The sequence below is a fragment of the Macaca nemestrina genome, chromosome 6 (assembly GCF_043159975.1).
Source record: "Macaca nemestrina isolate mMacNem1 chromosome 6, mMacNem.hap1, whole genome shotgun sequence".
In the NCBI taxonomy this organism is placed as follows: Eukaryota; Metazoa; Chordata; class Mammalia; order Primates; family Cercopithecidae; genus Macaca; species Macaca nemestrina.
The window spans coordinates 138,598,431-138,618,997 of record NC_092130.1 but is presented as its reverse complement, the minus strand read 5'-3'; the positions used below and the strand labels follow the sequence as shown (position 1 = coordinate 138,618,997).

The following is a 20,567-nucleotide window of genomic DNA, read 5'->3' as shown; positions in this document are numbered from 1 at the left end:
TCTCAAAATAAATAAATAAATGAATTAAAATTAAAATTAGAAATTTCCCTGGGTGAGGAGGAAGGCAGAGGTATTTTTAAAGCTCTCAGGTGATACAATTCTGTTTTAAGGTAGGACTAAAAATCATGGGACTACGTCAGAAGTTCTAATTAGAAATCTACAGGTTAGTTTTCTCCGGGCATGTGTATAGTGCTTAAATGTCTTTTAAATTTGTTACCAACATAGAAAAAAAAAAGATTTCTAGTTTCCCTTGAAAAATGGAAATATTAGGCAACAGTTGGGCTTATGTTTCTGAGTGTTAAAAATTAAACAAAGTAAACGAGTCGCCATTTCATTTGTTCCTGTTGCCTTCCTGACTCTTGAAGGCATTGTCATTTGTGAAAACTAAACTAGATGGTCTTTAAAGTCTCCAATTATTTGAATTGCTTATTTCCACAGCCAGAAAAGAGATGGTAAACAAACTATACCTTTATCTATAAGCTAGTTGGTTTGTGAAATCAAAAGGGACTTAATCTTTGAATATGGAAAAATCCCAGCTTCCAGTGGAAGAGGAACTCCATCTCATTAATAGCAGGACTCCACAGACTGCTATAGAATAGACACCCACCTGGGGCTAAGAGGGAGGGAGGCGGAAGAGGACTTAATTCATTTTCTGGGGATTTTTAATGAAGCTTTCCCCTCTTTCATTATTTCTTATTTGGGAGCTTGATCATTAGTTGGGATGTGACTGGCTTTCCCTAGGGAGCAAAAAGGAGATTAGCAGAGGTTTTGCTCGCTTCTTCCTGTGATTTACTGTGGGAAGCCTCCCAGGTTCTTCCCTTCGCTTCTCTATGACCTTCATCTTTATGGTTTCTTGCTGTGTCTCTCTGAGAGCAAGTACCTGGGTGAAAAAGGCTGAGTGTGTGGTTTATTGGCAACTGCCTGGCATTGGATTTAAGTGGGTATATTTGAATTACTAGAATTTTACGTTTTATAGGTTCAAAATATGCACTTGAATTTTGTAGGACCTCTTACCCAAATTGAATAATCCTTTGTGCCTTGTTAAATTTTAAAAAGTCACACTATCAACATTATGACATATGGTATATATGATGGCAATAATAAAAATAACACTTATTGTCCACTTTAATGTGCTAACAGTGTTCCAAGTGATTTGCATAAATGTCAAATTTGTTCCACACAATTATCCTATGAACTAAATGTTATTGTTTCCTGGTTTATAGGTGAGGAACACAGAGGCTCAAAGCAGCTATTTGGTTTCTCTTATTTCAAAATTAGGGGAAGTGAGATACATTAACCTGTATAACCAGACCTTGTTAACTGTTTTTGGTAAATTCCAATGTGTATTGATTTTCACAAAGACAAAGCACACCACTGTTATATTAAATATTAATTTTTTCATAGTCCCTCAAGGTGCTTACTGGCTATATTGTTACTGTCTTTTGATGTTGTTTATACATGGTGGATTACAGAATTCCATGAACATGAAAAATCTTGACTTTATCCTAGCTTATTACCTATTCTTGCCCCCTGCAAAGTAAAAAGTTCACAATAGCATTAGTAAGCCAAGCAAACTACTTATTAGCCACATGAACTTACTAGCCTCTCTGCCTCCGTTTCCTTGTTGGGAAAATGGACAATACCTAACTCAACTCATAAGGATATTTCTAGAATCAGGTGTAATATCAAATAAAAATATATTTCATTTTTCCTAGAAGATACCCATGTATATCTTAGGTACTGATGCATTCATAGTGATGCAGGACATAAAATGTTTATTCTTTTCCTTAGCAACAACTATCCATGGAGATTTTTCCACTTTAGAGATTTAATTCCATTAAAGGTTTTTAGATTGATTGGACAATGAGAATGTTTTTGTCTCTCTGAAACTGAGGCTGAAAGTTGATTTCATTCTCACACTTGTTCCCAGCAAAGACTCCTTCCATGCTATCACCATCTAACTGCTGCCAGGCTCTTTTCAGTGTAGATGGACAACACGATGGATTAATTTCTCTTGCTGAAGTCGTTTCTACTCTTCATTGCCGAAAGGTTGCTTATTTGTGTGCTCAGCTTCTTGAATAAGTTGGCACATTCAGTGGATCTCCCCTTGTATAGCTCATACTCACTTGTCAGTAAAAGATTTGTTGTGTGCAGGAAGGGAGTTGGGGGGACAATAGCTTCTGCCTGCTAAGCAATCTAAATTATGAGTTGAGCCTTTCATTCATTGCTTTATATGTGGCTGTATGCTTGCTATTAACTAATTGTTGCTGTTTATGGGAAAAATAGTTGCCTTTTGAAAAGAAAAAACTAAAAAGAGGCATCCATATTCTTCTCAGGTCTTAGTCCATGGGTGAGTGGGTATGTGCATAAACATATCTATATACATGTGCATGGAAATATACATTTATATACATGTGGTATATGTGCATACTTAGTGTAACTAATGCTATATATAATTCATGTGGCAAATTCAATAAGGACAACAGTAACAAAAAGGCCAGGGAATGTAATCTTCTCCCCTGAATACTTCAGGTGCCCAAGAAACTTATTTGTCTTTCATATTGTGGAGTAAATAAAGTTTTATTTTAAAGCAACTTTCTCAGATCTTTTAAAAAAATGTTTTTAGGTACAGGGTCTTGCTCTATTGCCCAGGCTAGAGTGCAGTGGCATGATCATGACTCATTGCAGCCTGGAACTCCTGAGCTCAAGTGATCCTCCTATCTCAGCCTCCCAAGTAGCAGGGACTACAGGTGCAAGCCACTGTATCTGTCTAATTTTTTTCATATTTTTTGGACATGGGATCTGGCTATGTTGCCCAGGCTGGCCTTAAACTCTTGGGGTCAAACAATCCTTCTGCTTCTGCCTCCCAAGTACCTGGGATTACAGGCATGAGCCACTCAGATCCCTTTGTGTGGCACGTATAAAACCAATATTTTAAAACTCAGAGCAATCTTTTTTAATCCTTGGAGTAACCTTATGAAGATAGTAAATAACAAATGCTCTGAGATCTATAATCTCTACTACTTTAAAGATTTATTTAAAATTTTATGAATTTTTATTTTCATAATTAGTATTTTATATAGTTATAGTAAATGGTATTTTATAAATATATAAATACATTAATGTTTTTAAAATTTATTTTGGAGTTTTATGTTGGCTTCAAGATAATGTTAAGTCTTTTAAGGGTTACTTATTAATACAATTTTCAGCTTTTATTTGTTCAAACTCAAGTAATGAAAATTTCTGCTTAAAGGAGAAGGTTTTACTTCCAGCCTCTTCAGGATTAACTTGAAAGAAAATGTCGTTAAACTAAAAAAACTATACATATTACACCACCAAATACCTGCTTTCTGGCACTAATAAATTAGTTTTTTGAATGCGTCCACCTTAGTAATGAATTATCTGCTTGCATATACTTCTGTTTTAAAGGATAGATACCATTTGTTACCTGTGTTTCAGTCACAGATTTTTACTAAACTTTGCTCCCTGGTATAAAACACAGAATGGGAATTTGCAGTATAATTGTGAAAAAACTCCATTTGTTTCCTATATTAAGAGCCTATAAGGAAGGTAGAGATGGTTAACTGAGGAAGTTGAATGATAACATCCAAGCTAAGAGCCAGTTCAAGAATACAATCCCATTCTCAATAGCCACAGACAGAATAAAATACCTAGGAATACAGCTAATCAAGGAGGGGAAAGACCTCTACAACAATAATTATAAAACGTTGTTCAGAGAAATCAGAGATGGCACAAAAAAATAGAAAAACATTCCATGCTAATGGATAGGAAGAATCAATATTGTGAAAATAGCCATACTGCCCAAAGCAATTTACAGAATCAGTGTATGTCAAACTACCAATGACATTCTCCACAGAGGCAGACAAAAACTGTTTAAAAATTTATACTGAACCAAAGGAAAGCTCAAATAGCCAAGGCAACCCAAAGCAAAAACAACAAAGCTGGTGGCATCATTTTATCTGACTTCAAATCATACTATAAGGCTACAGTAACCAAAACAGCATGTCGCTGGCACAAAAACAGACACATAGACAAATGAAACAGATTAGAGAGCCCAGAAATAATGCCACACACCTACAACAATCTGATCTTTGATAAAGCTGACAAAAACAAGAAATGGGGAAGGACTCTCTATTCAATAAATGGGGCTGGGAAGCTAGCTAGCCATATGCAGGAGATTGAAGCTAGACCCCTCCTTACACCATATAAAAAATCAACTTGAGATACATTATAAACTTAAATGTAAAACCTAAAACTATAAAAAAACCCTGGAAGATAACCTAGGAAATGACATTCTCGACATAGGACCTGGCAAAGATTTCATGACAAAGATGTCAAAAGCAATTGCAACAAAAACAAAAATTGACAAATGGAAAGTAATTAAACTAAAGAGCTTCTGCACAGCAAAAGATCTATCAACAGAGTAAACAGCCTACAGGATGTGAGAAAATATTTGCAAACTACACATCTGACAAAAGTCTGGTATTCAGAATCCATAACAAACTTGAACAAATCAACAAGCAAAAAACAACCCAATTAAAAAGTGAGCAAAGAACATTAGTAGACATTTTTCAAAGGAAGACATACATGTGGCCAACAAGCAGATGAAAAAATGCTCAGTATCACTAATCATTATGGAAATGCAAATCAAAACCACAATGAGATACCATCTCACAAGTCAGAATGGCTATTATCAAAAAAAATGAAAAGCAGATGCTTGTGAGGTTGTAGAGAAAAGGGAATGCTTATAAACTGCTGGTGGGAATGTAAATTGTTCAGCAATTGTGATAAACAGTTTGGTAGTTTCTCAAAGAACTCAAAGTAGAATTACCATTAGACCCAACAATCCCATTATTGGACATAAACCCAAAGGAATATAAATCATTTTACCATAAAGACACATGCATATATATTTTCATTGTGGTACTATGACAGAAACACAATAACAAAGACATAGAATCAAACTAAATGTCCATCAATAGTAGACTGGATAAAGAAAACGTGATACATATATACCATGGAATACCACGCAACCATAAAAAGAAATGAGATCATGTCATTTGCAGCAACATGGATGAAGCTGGAGGCCATTATCGTAAGTGGACTAACACAGGAACAGAAAACCAAATACAACATGTTCTCATTTTTAAGTGGAAGCTAAACATTGAGTACATATGGAAACAAGAGAACAGCAGACACTGGGGCCTACTCAAGGGTAGAGGGAGGGAAGAGAATGAGGATTTAAAAACTACCTATTAGATACTATGCTTATTACCTGAGTGGCAAAGTAATCTGTACACCATACCCCTCTGACATGCCATTTGCTTATATAACAAACCTGCATAGTACTCCTGAACTTAAAAGTTAAAAGAAAAAACAAAAGATTAATGAGTGTGATACTGGAACAATATTATGATGCAGGACTATCTTTTGTGTGTTTGCTAGCTGGGCTTGAGATTTGATAAGTAAGTCCGATTGTCCTAATCCACTAGTGATGATGTTCTAGGCTTTGAAATTCAAACTACTACTACTCCACTTTGAGAGAGACTGCATGAGAATTGGACCCAGCCTGGGGCTTTAGACACCATAGTTCAAATCTTGGCTCTTATCATTTTTTAGTCACGTGTTGTGCACTGAATGTTTGTGTTTCCCAGCTCCCCAAATTCATAGGTTGAAGCCCTAACCTCCAATGTGGCTGAATTTGAGATTAGGGCCTGTGAGGAGCTGGTAAAAGTTAAATGAAGTCTTAAGGATAGGTCGCCAATCCTATAGAGTTGGTGCTCTTACAAGAAGAGGAAGAGACACCAGAGTCCTCTCTCTTTGCTATATGAGGACATGGTGAGAAGTGGCCATCTGCAAGCTCAGAAGAGAGCCCTCACCAGGAACTTAAGTGTCTGGCACCTTGATCTTGGACTTCCCAACCTCCAGAACTGTGAGAAATAATTTTTCATTGTTTAAATCACCCAAACTGTAGTATTTTGTTATGGCAGCCCAAGCCAACTAATATACCATGTAAGCAGGTTACTTAAATTTACTAAATACGTAAGTTACTTAAAATTTCCAATCCTGGTTCTAACTTACTAGCTATCACTTTTACTAGCTAACACATTACATTTTCTTCAACTTGCCACATGCTTTTTTTGTGAGTTTTAAATGAAATTGCTTAAGTACTTTGTTTTTCATGCTGCTGACCTATAGTAGGCACTTAAAGTTAGTTTCCAGGAAGTTTGGAATGGATCTTACTTATTTATGCAAATGGTTGACTCTGATGGTGCTTGTTCCTCTCTGGAAAGGGTTCAACTCCCATTAGAATAGTCCTATGACTGCAGTAATTTTGTATGTTAAACTTATATTTTTATCTGCAGAATGTTAAATCTGCAAACACCATCCATCAACCCAAAAGCAAAAAAGAGTGTTTCCTAATAGTTAATAGTTGGTAGGTTAATAGGAAATCTAGAAAAAAAAAAGTTTAATAATGAAGGCTATATTAATACCCAGTCTCATTTGAGTGCCTGTCAGTAAGGAAATAGTTATCTTTCATTGTTAATCAATGAAGACCAATTGGCATAATTAGGGCTCTGGTGTGTTTTCTTCAAATGGTCTTCTAGGACCTAATTTAATATCATTCGAGAGGCTTAAAGAGGATCCCATGTTTCCAAATGTATCTTAGAGTCCTCAGCTGCCCAACATCCCACCATTAATCATGCTTTGCAGATGAAAAATTGAAGACTCCTTGTCTCTGAATATCTGGGATATGCTTTTATTCCTAGGATGAACTTCTCCTTCTTTGCCAATAAGGAAGAAAAAGGGACTGAGGTGATTTATAAGAGCAGTTCTAGTGAGTGAAATGTGGGTCCTAGCAAAGGAGGACACAGCTGCCCCTTGTAATAGTGGAGGGAAGGAAGGAGGCAGGCTGGCAGTACTTTGCCCTCCTCAACCCCAAACCCTATCTGTTTACCACAGTGGACCTTTTTTCTGAACTCTGACCTCATTATTTCATTCATTATCCACATAATATTCATCAATGTTCTCCAAGGCTTTTAGAATAAATCTTTAACGTTTCTCCAAAAGTCACAAGGTCTGACACCTGCCTTCCATTTTCCAGCTTCATATCATAATCCTCCTTTTTGGCAGTGGCCACACTGATCATCTTCCAGGTCCACAAACTCAGCATTTGCTCATTGTGAACCCCTTACATCATGACTGTCAGCCCAATTGTCATTTCCTTGGGGAGGCCTTCCCTGAACCCTGGGAGTGGATCATATTCCCCTATCATGTGCTTTCATAGCACCATGAATGTCTCCTTGGTGGCAGTCCCCAGCAGGAGAATTCTGTGTTTATCTGTATGACTGTTTCATAAATGTTTGTCTTCCTCCCAATAGTCTGTCAGCACTTTGGGAGCCAGTTGTGTTTTGCTCTTGATTCTACCTCCAGCGCAGGATGTCTCTTAGTATTTATGGAAGGGGACATGAAAAAAGAAAAAGTCCACTGCATGAAGATTTAATCCAGTGAGACTGAGGCCTGAACATCTAGCTTTAGGGAAGCCAGCTGCTAGCAGGACAGACTGGTAGGCACTAGGTGAGGAGAATGGAAAAACACAGGGAAAGAGCATCGTTTTCTTTATTATTTTGCCTCTGACAGACCCCTCCAATTAACAGATTCCAAAGAGATTGTGAACCTTCTCCGTCTGGTATGGAGTCTCCTGTCCTGTCAGAAATATGGTACCCAGAGGCCAAAGCTGCTACATAAGCAAGTTGTCATGAAACTATTCCAGGACAGGTTTCAGAAGTAGGGTCTTAAAAATGAGTATTAAATCTAATGTTCACCCAGATACATTTCCAACCCACATATAGACACCGAATTTAGCAATGAAAATGGATGCTACTCTGTTAAGGATTTATTTGAAATGTTGGTTTTCTCTCGTCCATCTGATACAGATCATAGCTCTGTTTCTGTCATTAGATTGATTTTCATGTTTCTCAACACAGACTCTCAGAGATAAGTTTAATTTTTCAGCATGGCCATAGGAATGATGAAGTCATTCCTCATTAAGATGAAGTTAAGCAAAATTTAATAGTACTTGTTTAGGATTCCTTATTTACTTTTCTACACAAAAAGAGTTGCAAGGGGAAAACAAAAACTTTAGGTTTGAGTAACTTCCTTAATTCAAATATAGATTTAAACCACTTTGTCATAATATGCAAATGAACTATTGCTTTTTTCCCCACAGGTCTGTTTTCAAATAGATAATGAGATTATATAAATAATTACCTTATATAAACTTAAGGTTACTCATTATTGAAAGCAATTTTCTTTTTTTGTTTCTGGTTTATTATGGTTTAAGAGTGAGTCTTTGTTTTAGATACTTGAAAACAAAGTGTGTGTGTGCGTGTGCATGTGTATGTGTGTGGATATATACATCTAGGGAGGTCGTCAAATTCAAAAATTATAATACAAGGTTGTAATGTCAGCACTTCCTATTGCATAGTTTTATAATGGGGATATATAGCTATGCATTAAAATGCATTACTGAAATGGAAAATCAGGATGTGTTAAAAATGAATTAGTAATTATATTAAGATCTGAATGGGAACTAGCATACAATCTAACTTAAGTTTTTGAAAAATAAAAAAATCCAGAAAATAATTAATGATGTTAGTTTCAGTATTACACTGATAAATATTTCAAGAATAAGCTATAAAAAATGAGGTAGATTTATTATTTTAAGGTTCATACTAAAAGATTGTAATATTTATTTAACTTTTCTTTATTTAATTTAGAATAAGATTACTGTCATCTCTCTAAGCATTTATGTAATAATGTATTATTTACTTTTCCATTAAATATTACTGAGATAAATAAGGAGTCGTGGTGAATGAAATATAATTTAATAAGCAGGGTTTTCTTAGGTGAAAACTAGTCATGTCCTGCTATAAATGTATATTGAGAGAGAAGCTGAATAGACCAGCTCCATGATTTAGTCAATGACATGACTTCAGGGAAAATGTTTTTATGCCTTATTGGCCATATCTTTTAATACTTGCATTGAAAATAAAATTACATCCCAAGATTATGAGGGTTGTGAAATTTTATAATTAGATATTTAAGTCCTAAATTGATTAGCAGCAGTATAAACATAGAAATGGATTTTGGGTTAAATCTGAGAACTATTTTCTTATGCTAAAATTTGCATGCAGATGACAATAGGAAAATCAAATGTTTTCCTGGAAAATTTTCAAACGGGACAAATAGTCGTCTTTCTGGAAATATGAAATAAAGGGAGTGGTAGTGGTTGGACTATAAACCTCTTTGAAGGCCTTTTAATCTTTAGCTGTAATTCATGTTTTATCATCATTGAATTTTAAAAACAGAAAATACCTTAGAAATAATTTAGTGTTACCCTGTTGATACTACCAAAAAAAAAAAAAAAAGGTGCTCAGAGTCACATAACTTGATTCAGTCAGAGCTGGTGCTAGATGCTTAGTCTTCTGACTTCTAATTCAGTTTGCTTTCATTATCTACTACCTGCTGCTGACTCAGAGCTCCTCAGCTATCTGCAAGTGGATGTGTTTATTGAGCATTTACGATGTACATGTACTACTCTCAATGCGAAGGATGTAATGGTGAATGGGAGCTTACTTTCTGACTCAAATATTAGTTTTCTCTCTTTGTGTTCCAAATGAAAGTGTCCTTTTGCTTTATCTGAAGCAGGAAGTTGTAAGTTTGCTTATTTTACTTTTGAAATTTTAGAGAATTGGCAGTGGGGTCATGCCATCAGAAACACATACATGCAATGCATGGATGCACTATGTGAATGAGCTCTCTGGAAGGTGGTAGATTATGGGAAAGAAGGAAGCTCAGAAAGAGAGTGAACCAAGTCAAGAGGAAAGAGAGAAGAAACAGGCAAGTGTGGAGCAGAGGAAAAGTAGGAGGGTCATGAATCCATTCTGCAGGTGTGTGCTGAGAGACTGGAAGAAGGAAAAGAACCAAGGAAGTCTCTGCCATGTTATCTTAGTTTTGTTAAGGGTATAAAGAGATTGAAGAGGGTTTAACTAGGCCATCCTTAACCCTAGGTAATCCCTAGAGTCCTTAGCAGAACTAATAATCTAAATTATGAATGTCTGTGTGTGCACACACACAGAATGCACTTGCTAATGTCTATCATTATGAGTATCTTCTCTCTTCTCCACTACAAGGAAAGGAAGGGAATGTGACCCTCTTTCCTGATTAGAAGTAACTAGGGCATAGTAACACAAATGGATGAATTAAACTGTTTGAAATGGTGCACTGGAATATATTTATTTTGGGGTAAATCATGAAGAAATGAAAAAGGAAGAGATTCTCTTTTGAGAAAAAGTTTGTTTCCTATTGTCAATTGAGCAACTCTGTGAACATTCTAAAGATAAAGAATGATTATTCTGTAAAGTGCTGGGAATTCTGGTGCTGTGTGACAAAGTTCAGTTCCTTTTGTCTAAGTTAGTTATAATAATCTTTAATGAAAAGCAGAGGGGTCCCCTGGTTTGGAACAAGTACCTGAGTCAAGAGTTGACAAGTGGAATAGCTGGGCCCAGAGGATTCTGTCGAGTTGACAAAGCCAGAACAGTACATTTGGACAGAAAGTTTGATTTTCTTATACTGAATGTGATGATCTTGAAGAACAGATTTTTTTTTTTTTGCATGAAAATAAATCTTTATTTTCAGTTATTACCCACCAGTAAGAGAAAGTTAGGTTAAGGGTATAAAGGGATTGAAGAGGTTTCTACTTTTGCCCGGTCCTTAGTTTGAATAGCCTTCCACTCATCCAAAGTCATCTCTTTTGGACCCTCCTCTTTCACCTCTTCAACTTCATTCTCTTTATTTTCAGTGTCTGCCACTGGATGATGTTCTTCACATTCAAGTGTTTCCTCAGTCACATTTGATTGATCCAAGTCACTGCAATTACAAGATATTTGTTTCTGAATGTATTTGGGGGACTCTGTTAATTCATCTTTGACAATTCCCCAATTGTGAGATCCGCTACCTCCATGTTACAGGTCCTTGTGCTTCAGGCCACTGTAATGTGAAAAACAAGATCTATCACTTCCACTATACCTATCAAATTCATGTTTGCCATGAGAATCAAATCCATCTCCTTGACCCATTGCACGTCCACTGCCCTCTCAACCTCTTCCAAGACCACCACGACCTCAAATAGGTCAGTCAATAATTGGTCTATCAACTGAAAATTCACCTCCTTCAACCTTTTCTTCAAGTGGCTTTTCAAATCTTTGTTCACAAGGTGGTCTCCTTTCTGGTCTTCTATCAATTATTTTCCCTTCACCCTGAAGTTGTTGATCAGGTCTTCTTCCAACTTGTCTTATTCCTTCTTCTTTTTTTCTTTTTTTTTTTCTTTTTCCTCTAGGCAAGCTTTATTCTTCGATTCCTCTATCCAGGAAGGGGGCTGTTGGTTGCATTTTACCCAAATGGAATGCGATGGGAATTGGGAGTTTGAGTTGTTTGGAGAAGGAGTTGTCAATCCTAGCAAATGTCTATAGCTGGTGTGTGGTGTCCATCAATTCTTGAGGGCTTGGCCATGCAGACTAGGGAATGGTCAGAACAGAGTCATTCAGAGGTCTCCAGAGCTTTACAATATCAAGGTTCAGGGGGTATAGACAGTAAGGAAAAAGGCCATTTCCTATTTCTGTCCATTTTTGGTACAGTAGACAGTTAAGGTTTTTTCTTTTGACTAGCTTTTAAAAAATTACTTAGGAAATGGAAAGCTTATAAACATTCATAAGTGAATTGTTGAATTGTAACCCCAAGTGGTTTCCTTACCTAGTCACCACTTAACCAGAAATATTAGAATACACGGTTCAACCTGAATTCAACCAGGGGGATAACCTGCCTGTTGCTCAAGCAGTCATCAGAGTTTTTAAAAACAAAATTAAGCAAAAAAGACCTTTCCCCAAATACAATCATTACTACTTAGCTTTGTATGATCCATTCCTAAGAAAGCCACATTCCATTTCAGAAAACATGACTGCTTAAGGTTCAGTTAAAGTCCTTGCCTTCAGGTGCTTACTTTTAGTTTTCTTTAAATTAACTTCTGAAATGTTTATCTTATGTTTTGTGCTGCATTCCTGAAAACTGTAACCTTTAAGGACGTAGGCCTCATCTTTATAAAGGAGGAAGAAAACAACAAGGAGGGGTCTCATTTGGGAGGCGGAAGGTTATGACCAATGCTGGAAGTCTTCCTCTTCCTTACTTGTTATTCAACAAGATGGGTTCTATGGTGTCGCATCAGGTATGAGTTGGAAATGAAAGCTATCACACTTCTTACATTCATAGGGCTTCTCCCCAGTGTGGGTGTTCTGGTGCACGGTGAGGCTCAACTTCTGTCTGAAGGCCTTCCCACACTCATTACACGTGTAAGGTTTTTCTCCATTATGGATTCTCTGTTGAATAAGTAGGTATGAGCTACATGTGAAGGCCTTCCCACATTCATTACACACAAAAGGAAGATCTCCACTGTGAATTCTCTGGTGGACAAAAAGGCAAGAGAGCTGACTGAAGGTTTTCCCACATTCGCTGCAGTCATAAGATTTCTGTGCAGTGTGAATTCTCTGGTGCATAATAAGGTGTGAAAAACAACTAAAGGTTTTCCCATACTCTTTTCACTCATATGGCTTCTCACCAGTATGGCTTCACTGATGTACAATAAGATTTGCACTCTCGGTAAATGCTTTGCCACAATCGTTACAGGCAGAGGGCTTCTCCCCAGTGTGGATCCTCTGGTGGACAATATGGTTTGAGCTCCCAGTAAATATTTTCCAACACTCATTACATTTACAGCATTTTCTGTAATGTGGACTTTCTGGTGCCAAGCAAGTTGTGAGCTATAACTAAAGGTTTATAGTTAAACCTTTCACTGCACTTAAGGGTTTTTTCTAAGGAGTGGATTTTTTGATGTATGGTCAGATTTGAACTCTGAGTGAAGGCTTTCCCACATTTTGAGCAAATATAAGGTTTCTGTCCAGTGTGGATTCTCTGATGCACATCGAGGTTTGCACTGTGAATGAAGGCCTTCCCACACTCATGACATTCAAAAGGTTTCTCCCCAGTGTGGATTCTCTGATGCACAATGAGGTTTGCACTCTGACTAAATCCTTTCCCACATGCACTACAATGTAAAAGACTTTCACCCAGGCTGGGTTTTTGGATTTTTAACAGTGTCAGAATTAAGGGTGTATTTTCCCCCAGATTTCTTACATTTCTGATCTTCCTCTTCTTTGAAACTTTCAGGTAAGTGACAGTCATTCACTATCACTTATCTGAAATCTTTCATTTCACTCCTTATTCTCTGCCTCTTTAACATGTTTTCTTTTTCACAAGCTTGTCTTAACTCAGGTCCTTAAGAATCAGCTTTCTGGATTTTCCGAATATGATGAGGGGATTTTCAGCTTCCTCACATATGTCAGTTTTTGGAACCAGTAACTGAAGGTTCTTGGTTTCAGCACCCTTTCTTCCTCTTCTGATTCACCAGTCTGACGACCCTCCCCTGGGATCTAGACTTCCATGTTTTCAGAGTGCACTTGTTGGCTGGGTACCTGACCTGGGAAGTTTTCTTCTTCCTCCTCCTCCTTTTTCACCTTCACTGGGCCCCGTAGGGCTAGGGCCATGGCTTCTCTCAATTCTGCAGTCATCTCTGCTTAGCAGGGGAACGCCTATAGCTGGGAGCTGCCCAGCAGAGGTCAAACCCCATCTAAGCTTTATGTTTCAAAAGCTTCTTCTTGAGTTTCTTCCCAGGGCCAAGATAAGTACTGCCTATGTGGGCAGCTGAGAGGCCCGACCTGAGTTCACTGGCTCTGCAGCAGGAGGCTGAGGGACCGGGACCTCAGCGCCTACTGGCACGAGAACGATGACCCATATTCCTTCTTTCTTAAGCGCCAGAGGCGGCTGCATCTCCTCTTTCTTGTCAACCGCGCCACGCTGGGGTGGCAACGGATTCTTGCGGTCTTTCTGGGGCTCCTTGCGCAGCTAGCTATTTGCCTGCCCCCTTGGAGTTGGTCTGGGCCGCAGCCTGAGCTGCCGTTCTTGGCCCCAGGGCCCCCAATGCCGCCCCTGCCAGCTTGCTTTTTCTTGTTCTCCGCTGCCTTCAGCACCTCGAAGGGGTCCGATTCGTTGTCAAATAACTGGTCCAATCGGTTGATGACCGCGCAACTGAAGCCTTCCTGTAAGTGCCCAGGCATGATGATTGCTCGGCGGCACATTCCTCCACGGATTGCAGCGGGCTGCGCGGAGCCAAGAGCGCCTGCTTCAGCTCATCCCACAAGATCAAAGAGCAAATTTTTAAAAATTTGCCAGTAAATGTCAGGCAAGGTAAATTTCAAAATGAATTTTTAACGTCTCTAAAATGGAGTTATGTTTGATTATGAATTTATGACGAATTAAAAGATAGTTCTAGATGATATTATTCTAGAAAGCTTCTTGTTCTGGGAAAGAGAGAGAGTTTGGAAACTTGAGATAAGACCTTTATTGTCTATTTTTTTATTTACTGCTAACAAACTGCATTTTCTCACTGTTCATTGGAATAGGTGGGTTCAGGGAACTTAAGAAAGCCTAATGGGAAGTGGGAAAAGTAAATTATTTCGTATATTTTTATGTGTACAAACAGTTGATAAAGGAGGAAGTGTAGTGGTGGGATGGATCATGCATATTGGGATAGAAGAGATAGTATAATTATTAACAATTATACTGGACATTTTGGATTAAGGCCTCCAAATTTTCTTATTTGTGAGGGTACAAGTCACTATTTACACTATGGTAAGCTGCATGCAAATATCTGAGTACCTTTCTGTTCCTACCTTCAGCTGGGCCAGCACTAAGCTGAAATAGCCTATACTTAGATGTTTTTCTGAGGAAGTACGTTTTTCCTTTTCCCTCAGATTCCTGGTGCCTGGTATAGCACTTTTTTGATTTGCTCTTGTTCTGGCAATAGGTCAACTGGCTCTCATGGTCCTTAACATTTCAGGTAAATAATTCCAACAGTTGTGACTGGAAGGAATCCAAATCAACTCAAGGCATCCACTCTATGTTCAAAATGCCATGTTTTGAGTGATTTGTCCTTTGGTTAGTAACTTTCAAAAATATGAGGACTGGAAGGAAAAGATACTATTTGAGGAACTAATGGAAAAGCAAGCAGTTTTTGATACACTAAGATATTCCCTTATGATGCAAGGAGTGTGATCATTGACTTTCCTACTTACCTAAACATTATGCTGTCAGAGCATGTGGATAGGTAGCATGGCCTAGTGGTTAACACACATAGAAAATTCAGACTGCCTAGTTCAAATCCCACCTTCATCATTTGCTAGCTATATAATCTTTAGTAAATTAGTTAACTTTCCTGTGCCTCAGTCTGGTTTTCCTGAAGATTAAATGAATTTATATTTCTTAAGTGCCTAGAACTGTAGCTGATCTGTAACAAGTACTATATGTCTTTGTTTAAATAATAAATAAAATGACCGGATTGTTCAGATGGAAAAACAGGGGTCTTAGGCGGCTTAGGATTTTCTGTAAAGTAACAGAATCATTTGATGGCAGAAACAACGATATTATCACTGTTCAGAACCCTAATGGAGAACTATAGCTCTTAAGGGTGATGTGGGGAGAAATACACTGATGAAAGACAATCAACATTATTAGACAAGATGGGAGAGAGTGGGAACTAGTCATTCATTTATCTAATGGCTTAGTCAGCAAGTAACTATTTAATGCCTACTTTGGGCCTTGACACTATACCAACATTGTGCAGCAAGTGATTAAAATTCATAAGAACATTCACTTAGGCTGGGATAAACAAGAGGTCTTTTGCAAAATCTGATGATGAGCTTTTTGATGTTGAGTTGACAAACTCTGCAGCAGGTCAGTGGTGGGGGGAAATTATCATAAAATTCCATCCCTTAAACATCTACAGGAAGATGATTATTTTAAGATGCTTTACTTCTGGAGATGTATGCTTTACTTCCTCATAGAGAATCTGGCTTATGTTCTCATGTTCTGGTTTTATATGTAATTGGTCATGAGCTTAATTTGATCCAAGCATTTGGCACAGTTACCCCCAGAAGTTAACTCATTTGTGGACTGTATATATGCTATTGCACAAAAAAGAAATATATATATACAAATAGTCATAATAGACCACATCTCGGTTAATAGCTTTAAGTCTAGATGAAATGTTTTAAGAAGGATATTGACAAATTAGAGAACATTAGAAGCATTTGCCAGAACAGTGACATGGCAAGAAATTATGCCAAATAGTAGAAAGATAATTAGACGCCTAAGTGGAACATGGTATATAACCCATAAGAATTTGAGGGATTGTCATTGGTAGAATAAGATGTTATTCTTGGCTGCTTCCAGCTGAGGAGTGGTGGATGGGTGACTAAGGCCTATAAGAAAGCAAATATAAGGAAGAGTTTCTAAATGCTAAAGTCAATTTCCAAAGAAACCGCCTGGCCTCTAAGGGAAAGAGCTTCTTGTCAGTAGATGTGTTTAGGTGGGGCCAGCTGAACAAGCTCCTGAGCTCTGGGGATTAGACTCCTTCTGCTGGATAGGAGGTACAACCAAGTCGTCTCAGAGGTTCCCTGTGTTCCAAGATTCTGTTACTCTGTGATTTCATGACTTTGATGTCACCTCCCTTAGGTTGGTTATGCTAAATAATGTTAAAAGTCAGTGTATGCCTTAAGATTGGGTGAATTGCTATGACGCAATGATTTTTACCAGAGAAGCAGCTGAGTCTAAGAATGAAACTACTGTTTCTAAGTGAAAGAGGTATGAAAACCTAAAGATAATATTTTTCTCTGTAGATAGAAAGAATTTGTATTATAGGTCTGTGTTGGAAGTATAGCAGGGCATCACCAGAATTCACCCTAACTGGGTGAATTCACGGCAGTAATCAGTGGAATGTGTAGTTTGACAATGAGGCCTTATCATTTCTAAGTAGTTTCTTTTTTTTTCTTTCTTTCTTTTTGAGACAGAGTCTCACCCTGTTGCCCAGAGCTTTGCCCTGGAACTCTTGGAGTCCAATGGCGTGATCTCGTGTCCCTGCAGCCTCTGTCTCCCAGGTTCAAATGAAACTCTTGACTCAGATTCCCGATTTCTAAGTGGAGAGTTATGAATGGCCCAAAGATAATATTTTTCTCTATAGATAGAAATAATTTGTATCTACGTCTGTGTTGGATATATAGCAGGGCATTACCAGAATTCAACCTAACTCGGTGAATTCATGGCAGTGAACACTGCAATATGTGGTTTAATAATGAGGCCTTATTCTTAAGGCAAAGCTCAGAAAAGCTGATAAGCAAATTAGAAAGGTCTATTGAAAAGTGTCTGTCTGGCCGGGTGTGGTGGCTCATGCCTGTAATCCTAGCACTTTGGGATCCCAAGTTGGGTGGATCACTTGAGGTCTGGAGTTCAAAACCAGCTTGGCCAACATGGCAAAACCCCATCTCTACTAAAAATACAAAAAATTAACAGGGCGTGGTGGTGCACACCTGTAATCCCAGCTACTTGGGAGGCTGAGGCTGGAGAATCGCTTGAACCCGGGAAGCAGAGGTTGTAGTGAGCCAAGATCGTGCCGCAGCACTCCAGCCTGGGCGACAGAACAAGACTCAGTCTCCCAAAAAAACAAACAGGCAACAGAACAAGACTGAGTCTCTCAAACAAACAAACAAACAAAACAAAACAAAAAAAAGAAGAGTGTCTGTCTGCCAACCTGCTTCCACGAAGGCCCTTCTTCTGATTGTAGAAGTGCCTGGTTTAGGATGGCAGTGTGCTCTACCTGCTGTCTGGTGAGTAGTCAGGATTGGACTTCTGTAAGACACTCTGTATGAGAGGCTTGCCAATACCTTCAGAATCAGGCAGAGGTCTTTGGCGAGTTATTTCTGAATGAAGCATATCTGCGTGTCTGTCTGATCTAAGCCTGGGAACCACGATGGAAGATACTGTTTAAGCAACAACAGCAAAAAAAAGGCAGGGAACTTAAGAGAGACATGGATTTTAGTCACTAAGAACATGAAGAGGAACATTTTGATAATATGTACTCTATTTTATAAAACCTGTAGCTATAGGAACATATATTTGCCTACAATATATTTTTTTCTTTTTTCACCCTTGATTTTTAACTGTTTTCTACAACAGTTTTTCTTTTTTTTTTTTGCCCTTGATATTTTTTCTTTTCTTTTTTTTTTTTTTTGAGACAGAGTCTTGCTGTGTCACCCAGGCTGGAGTGCAGTGGTGCGATCTCAGCTCATTGCAACTCCCTCCTCCTGGGTTTAAGTGATTCTCCTGCCTCAGCCTCCTGAGTAGTAGCTTGGATTATAGGCACCCGCCACCACACCTGGCTAATTTTTGTATTTGTAGTAGAGACGGGGTTTCACCACGTTGGCCAGGCTGGTCTGGAACTCCTGACCTCAAGTGATCTGCCCACCTCAGCCTCCCAAAGTTCTGGGATTACAGGCATGAGCCACTGTGCCTGGCCTGCCTTTGATTTTTAACTATTCCTCATGTGAAAATTTAAGTCTTTCTATGGGTTAAAGGGAACCGGTAAAGAGCATTGGATTTATGCTTGAGCTGGAATTTCCCTCTAGGTTTGGATATAGTGAAGGCAGTGGAGATTTGGGTTTATAACAGACGCAGATTTGTGAAGCTATAAAATCTGAAGCCTCAAGGCCCCTCACTTGCAGAGACTCCTTCCAGGGTCCTGGAAGGGACCCTACTAATGTGTTATTATGGTCATTATTTTATAAAAATTGTAAAACGTAATGTGTTTCAGCCATGATTTGTTAAAATTATTGTCTTCTTCCAATTCAACTTTCCCTCCTTTGTCCTTCCCTTTCCAGTTGGGTGGCATTAAAGTGGCCATGCACGTTTTGTATTTGTAATTGTGTATTTTTTTGTCTTAAAAAGGACCCCCAACCAAATTGTATAAGTTTCAGGCCCTGAAAACATGGGTCTTCCACTGGGTATAGGAATGAAATAAGTAACAATCTGGAAATTGCCTGTGTAGCAGAATCAGCCAAAAGTCAGAGTCAGCAATCAAAATGTTGTGACGTGGTGAGTGAGAGTAAATTCGAATCCGTAATCCCAACAGCATTTGACAGTGGGAAAATGGGGCTTTTTTCTCCCCTCTTTAGGGTTCATTTTAAAGAAGAATTCCATGCAAAGGGTGTCATGAATTGAGAAATATACATCAGATTATATATATAATATATATTTTTTGTTTGTTTGTTTGTTTTGAGACGGAATCTCGCTCTGTCACCTAGGCTGGAGTACAGTGGTGCGATCTCGGCTCACTGCAAGCTCTGCCTCCTGGGTTCACGCCATTCTCCTGCCTCAGCCTCCCTAGTAGCTGGGACTACAGGCGCCCGCCACCTAGCCCAGCTAATTTTTTGTATTTTTCATAGAGACACGGTTTCACGTGTTAGCCAGGATGATCTGGATCTCCTGACCTCGTGATCCGCCCACCTCAGCCTCCCAAAGTGCTGGGATTACAGGTGTGACGCACCATGCCTGGCTTTTTTTTTTTTTTTTTTTTTTTTTTTTTTTTTTGAGATGGAGTCCCTCTCAGTCGCCCAGGCTGGAGTGCAGTGGCGCGATCTCAGCTTACTGCGATCTCAACTCACTGCAACCTCTGCTCCAGGGTTCAAGTGATTTCCCTGCCTCAGCTTCCCAGGTAGCTGGGATTACAGGTTGGTGCCACCATGCCTGGCTAATTTTTTATATTTTAGTAGAGACAGGGTTTCACCATTTTGACCAGGATGGTCTCCATCTCCTGACCTTGTGATCTGCCTGTCTTGGCCTTCCAAAGTGCTGGGATGGCAGGTGTGAGCCACTGCACCTGGCCTAACTTATTTTTAAAAATAGCAAATTCTTTAAAATAATGCAAATTGGTGATGAATTATGAAAATCATGATGAGAAACTCCTGACTGAAGAGAGAAATTGTTTGAAAACTGTATTCTCCTTTTCCTCTACTACTTTATGTAATTATAAAGCCTTTCTCTAAAGTTCCTTTCTGACAGAGAAATACTGGCCAACAGAAATTCAACAGAAATTTGAGATTTTTGACATTCAGGCAATTTATATGGTGTTTCAGGTGTTACTACCTCTAATAGTCTATCAATAAAACCCTGATAGGGGATGGTCTCTCTTTTTTGCCTTCTATTCCATCTCTTCTCGCACACACTTGTGATTCTTGCTAGCATTCACACTTACTCTCTATTTATTTATTTTTTGAGACAGGGTCTCACTTTGTCACCCAGGCTGTAGTGCAGTGGCGCGATCTCAGCTCACTGCAGCCTCCACCTCTGGAGCTCAAGGGATTCGAGTAGCTAGGACTACAGGCGTGTATCACCACCCCTGGCTAATTTTTGTATTTTTTGTAGAGCTGGGGTTTTGACATGTTGCCCAGGCTGGTCTCCAACACCTGGGATCAAGCAGTCTGCCCACCTTGGCCTCCCAAAGTGCTGAAATTACAGGTATGAGCCTCCATTGCTGGGCACTTACT

At 38.7% G+C, this 20,567-nt stretch overlaps 1 protein-coding gene and 2 pseudogenes across 2 annotated transcripts in view; 1 reads left to right on the top strand and 2 right to left on the bottom strand.

Moving 5' to 3' along the window:
- LOC105487459 (growth hormone receptor) overlaps positions 1–20,567 on the top strand; it is a 314,004-nt gene that overhangs the window by 38,265 nt on the left and 255,172 nt on the right. The gene's annotated exons all lie outside the window — the stretch shown is intronic.
- Positions 10,752–12,215, bottom strand: LOC105487503 (SERPINE1 mRNA-binding protein 1-like; annotated as a pseudogene).
- LOC139363894 (zinc finger protein 35 pseudogene) lies at positions 12,269–13,703 on the bottom strand (annotated as a pseudogene).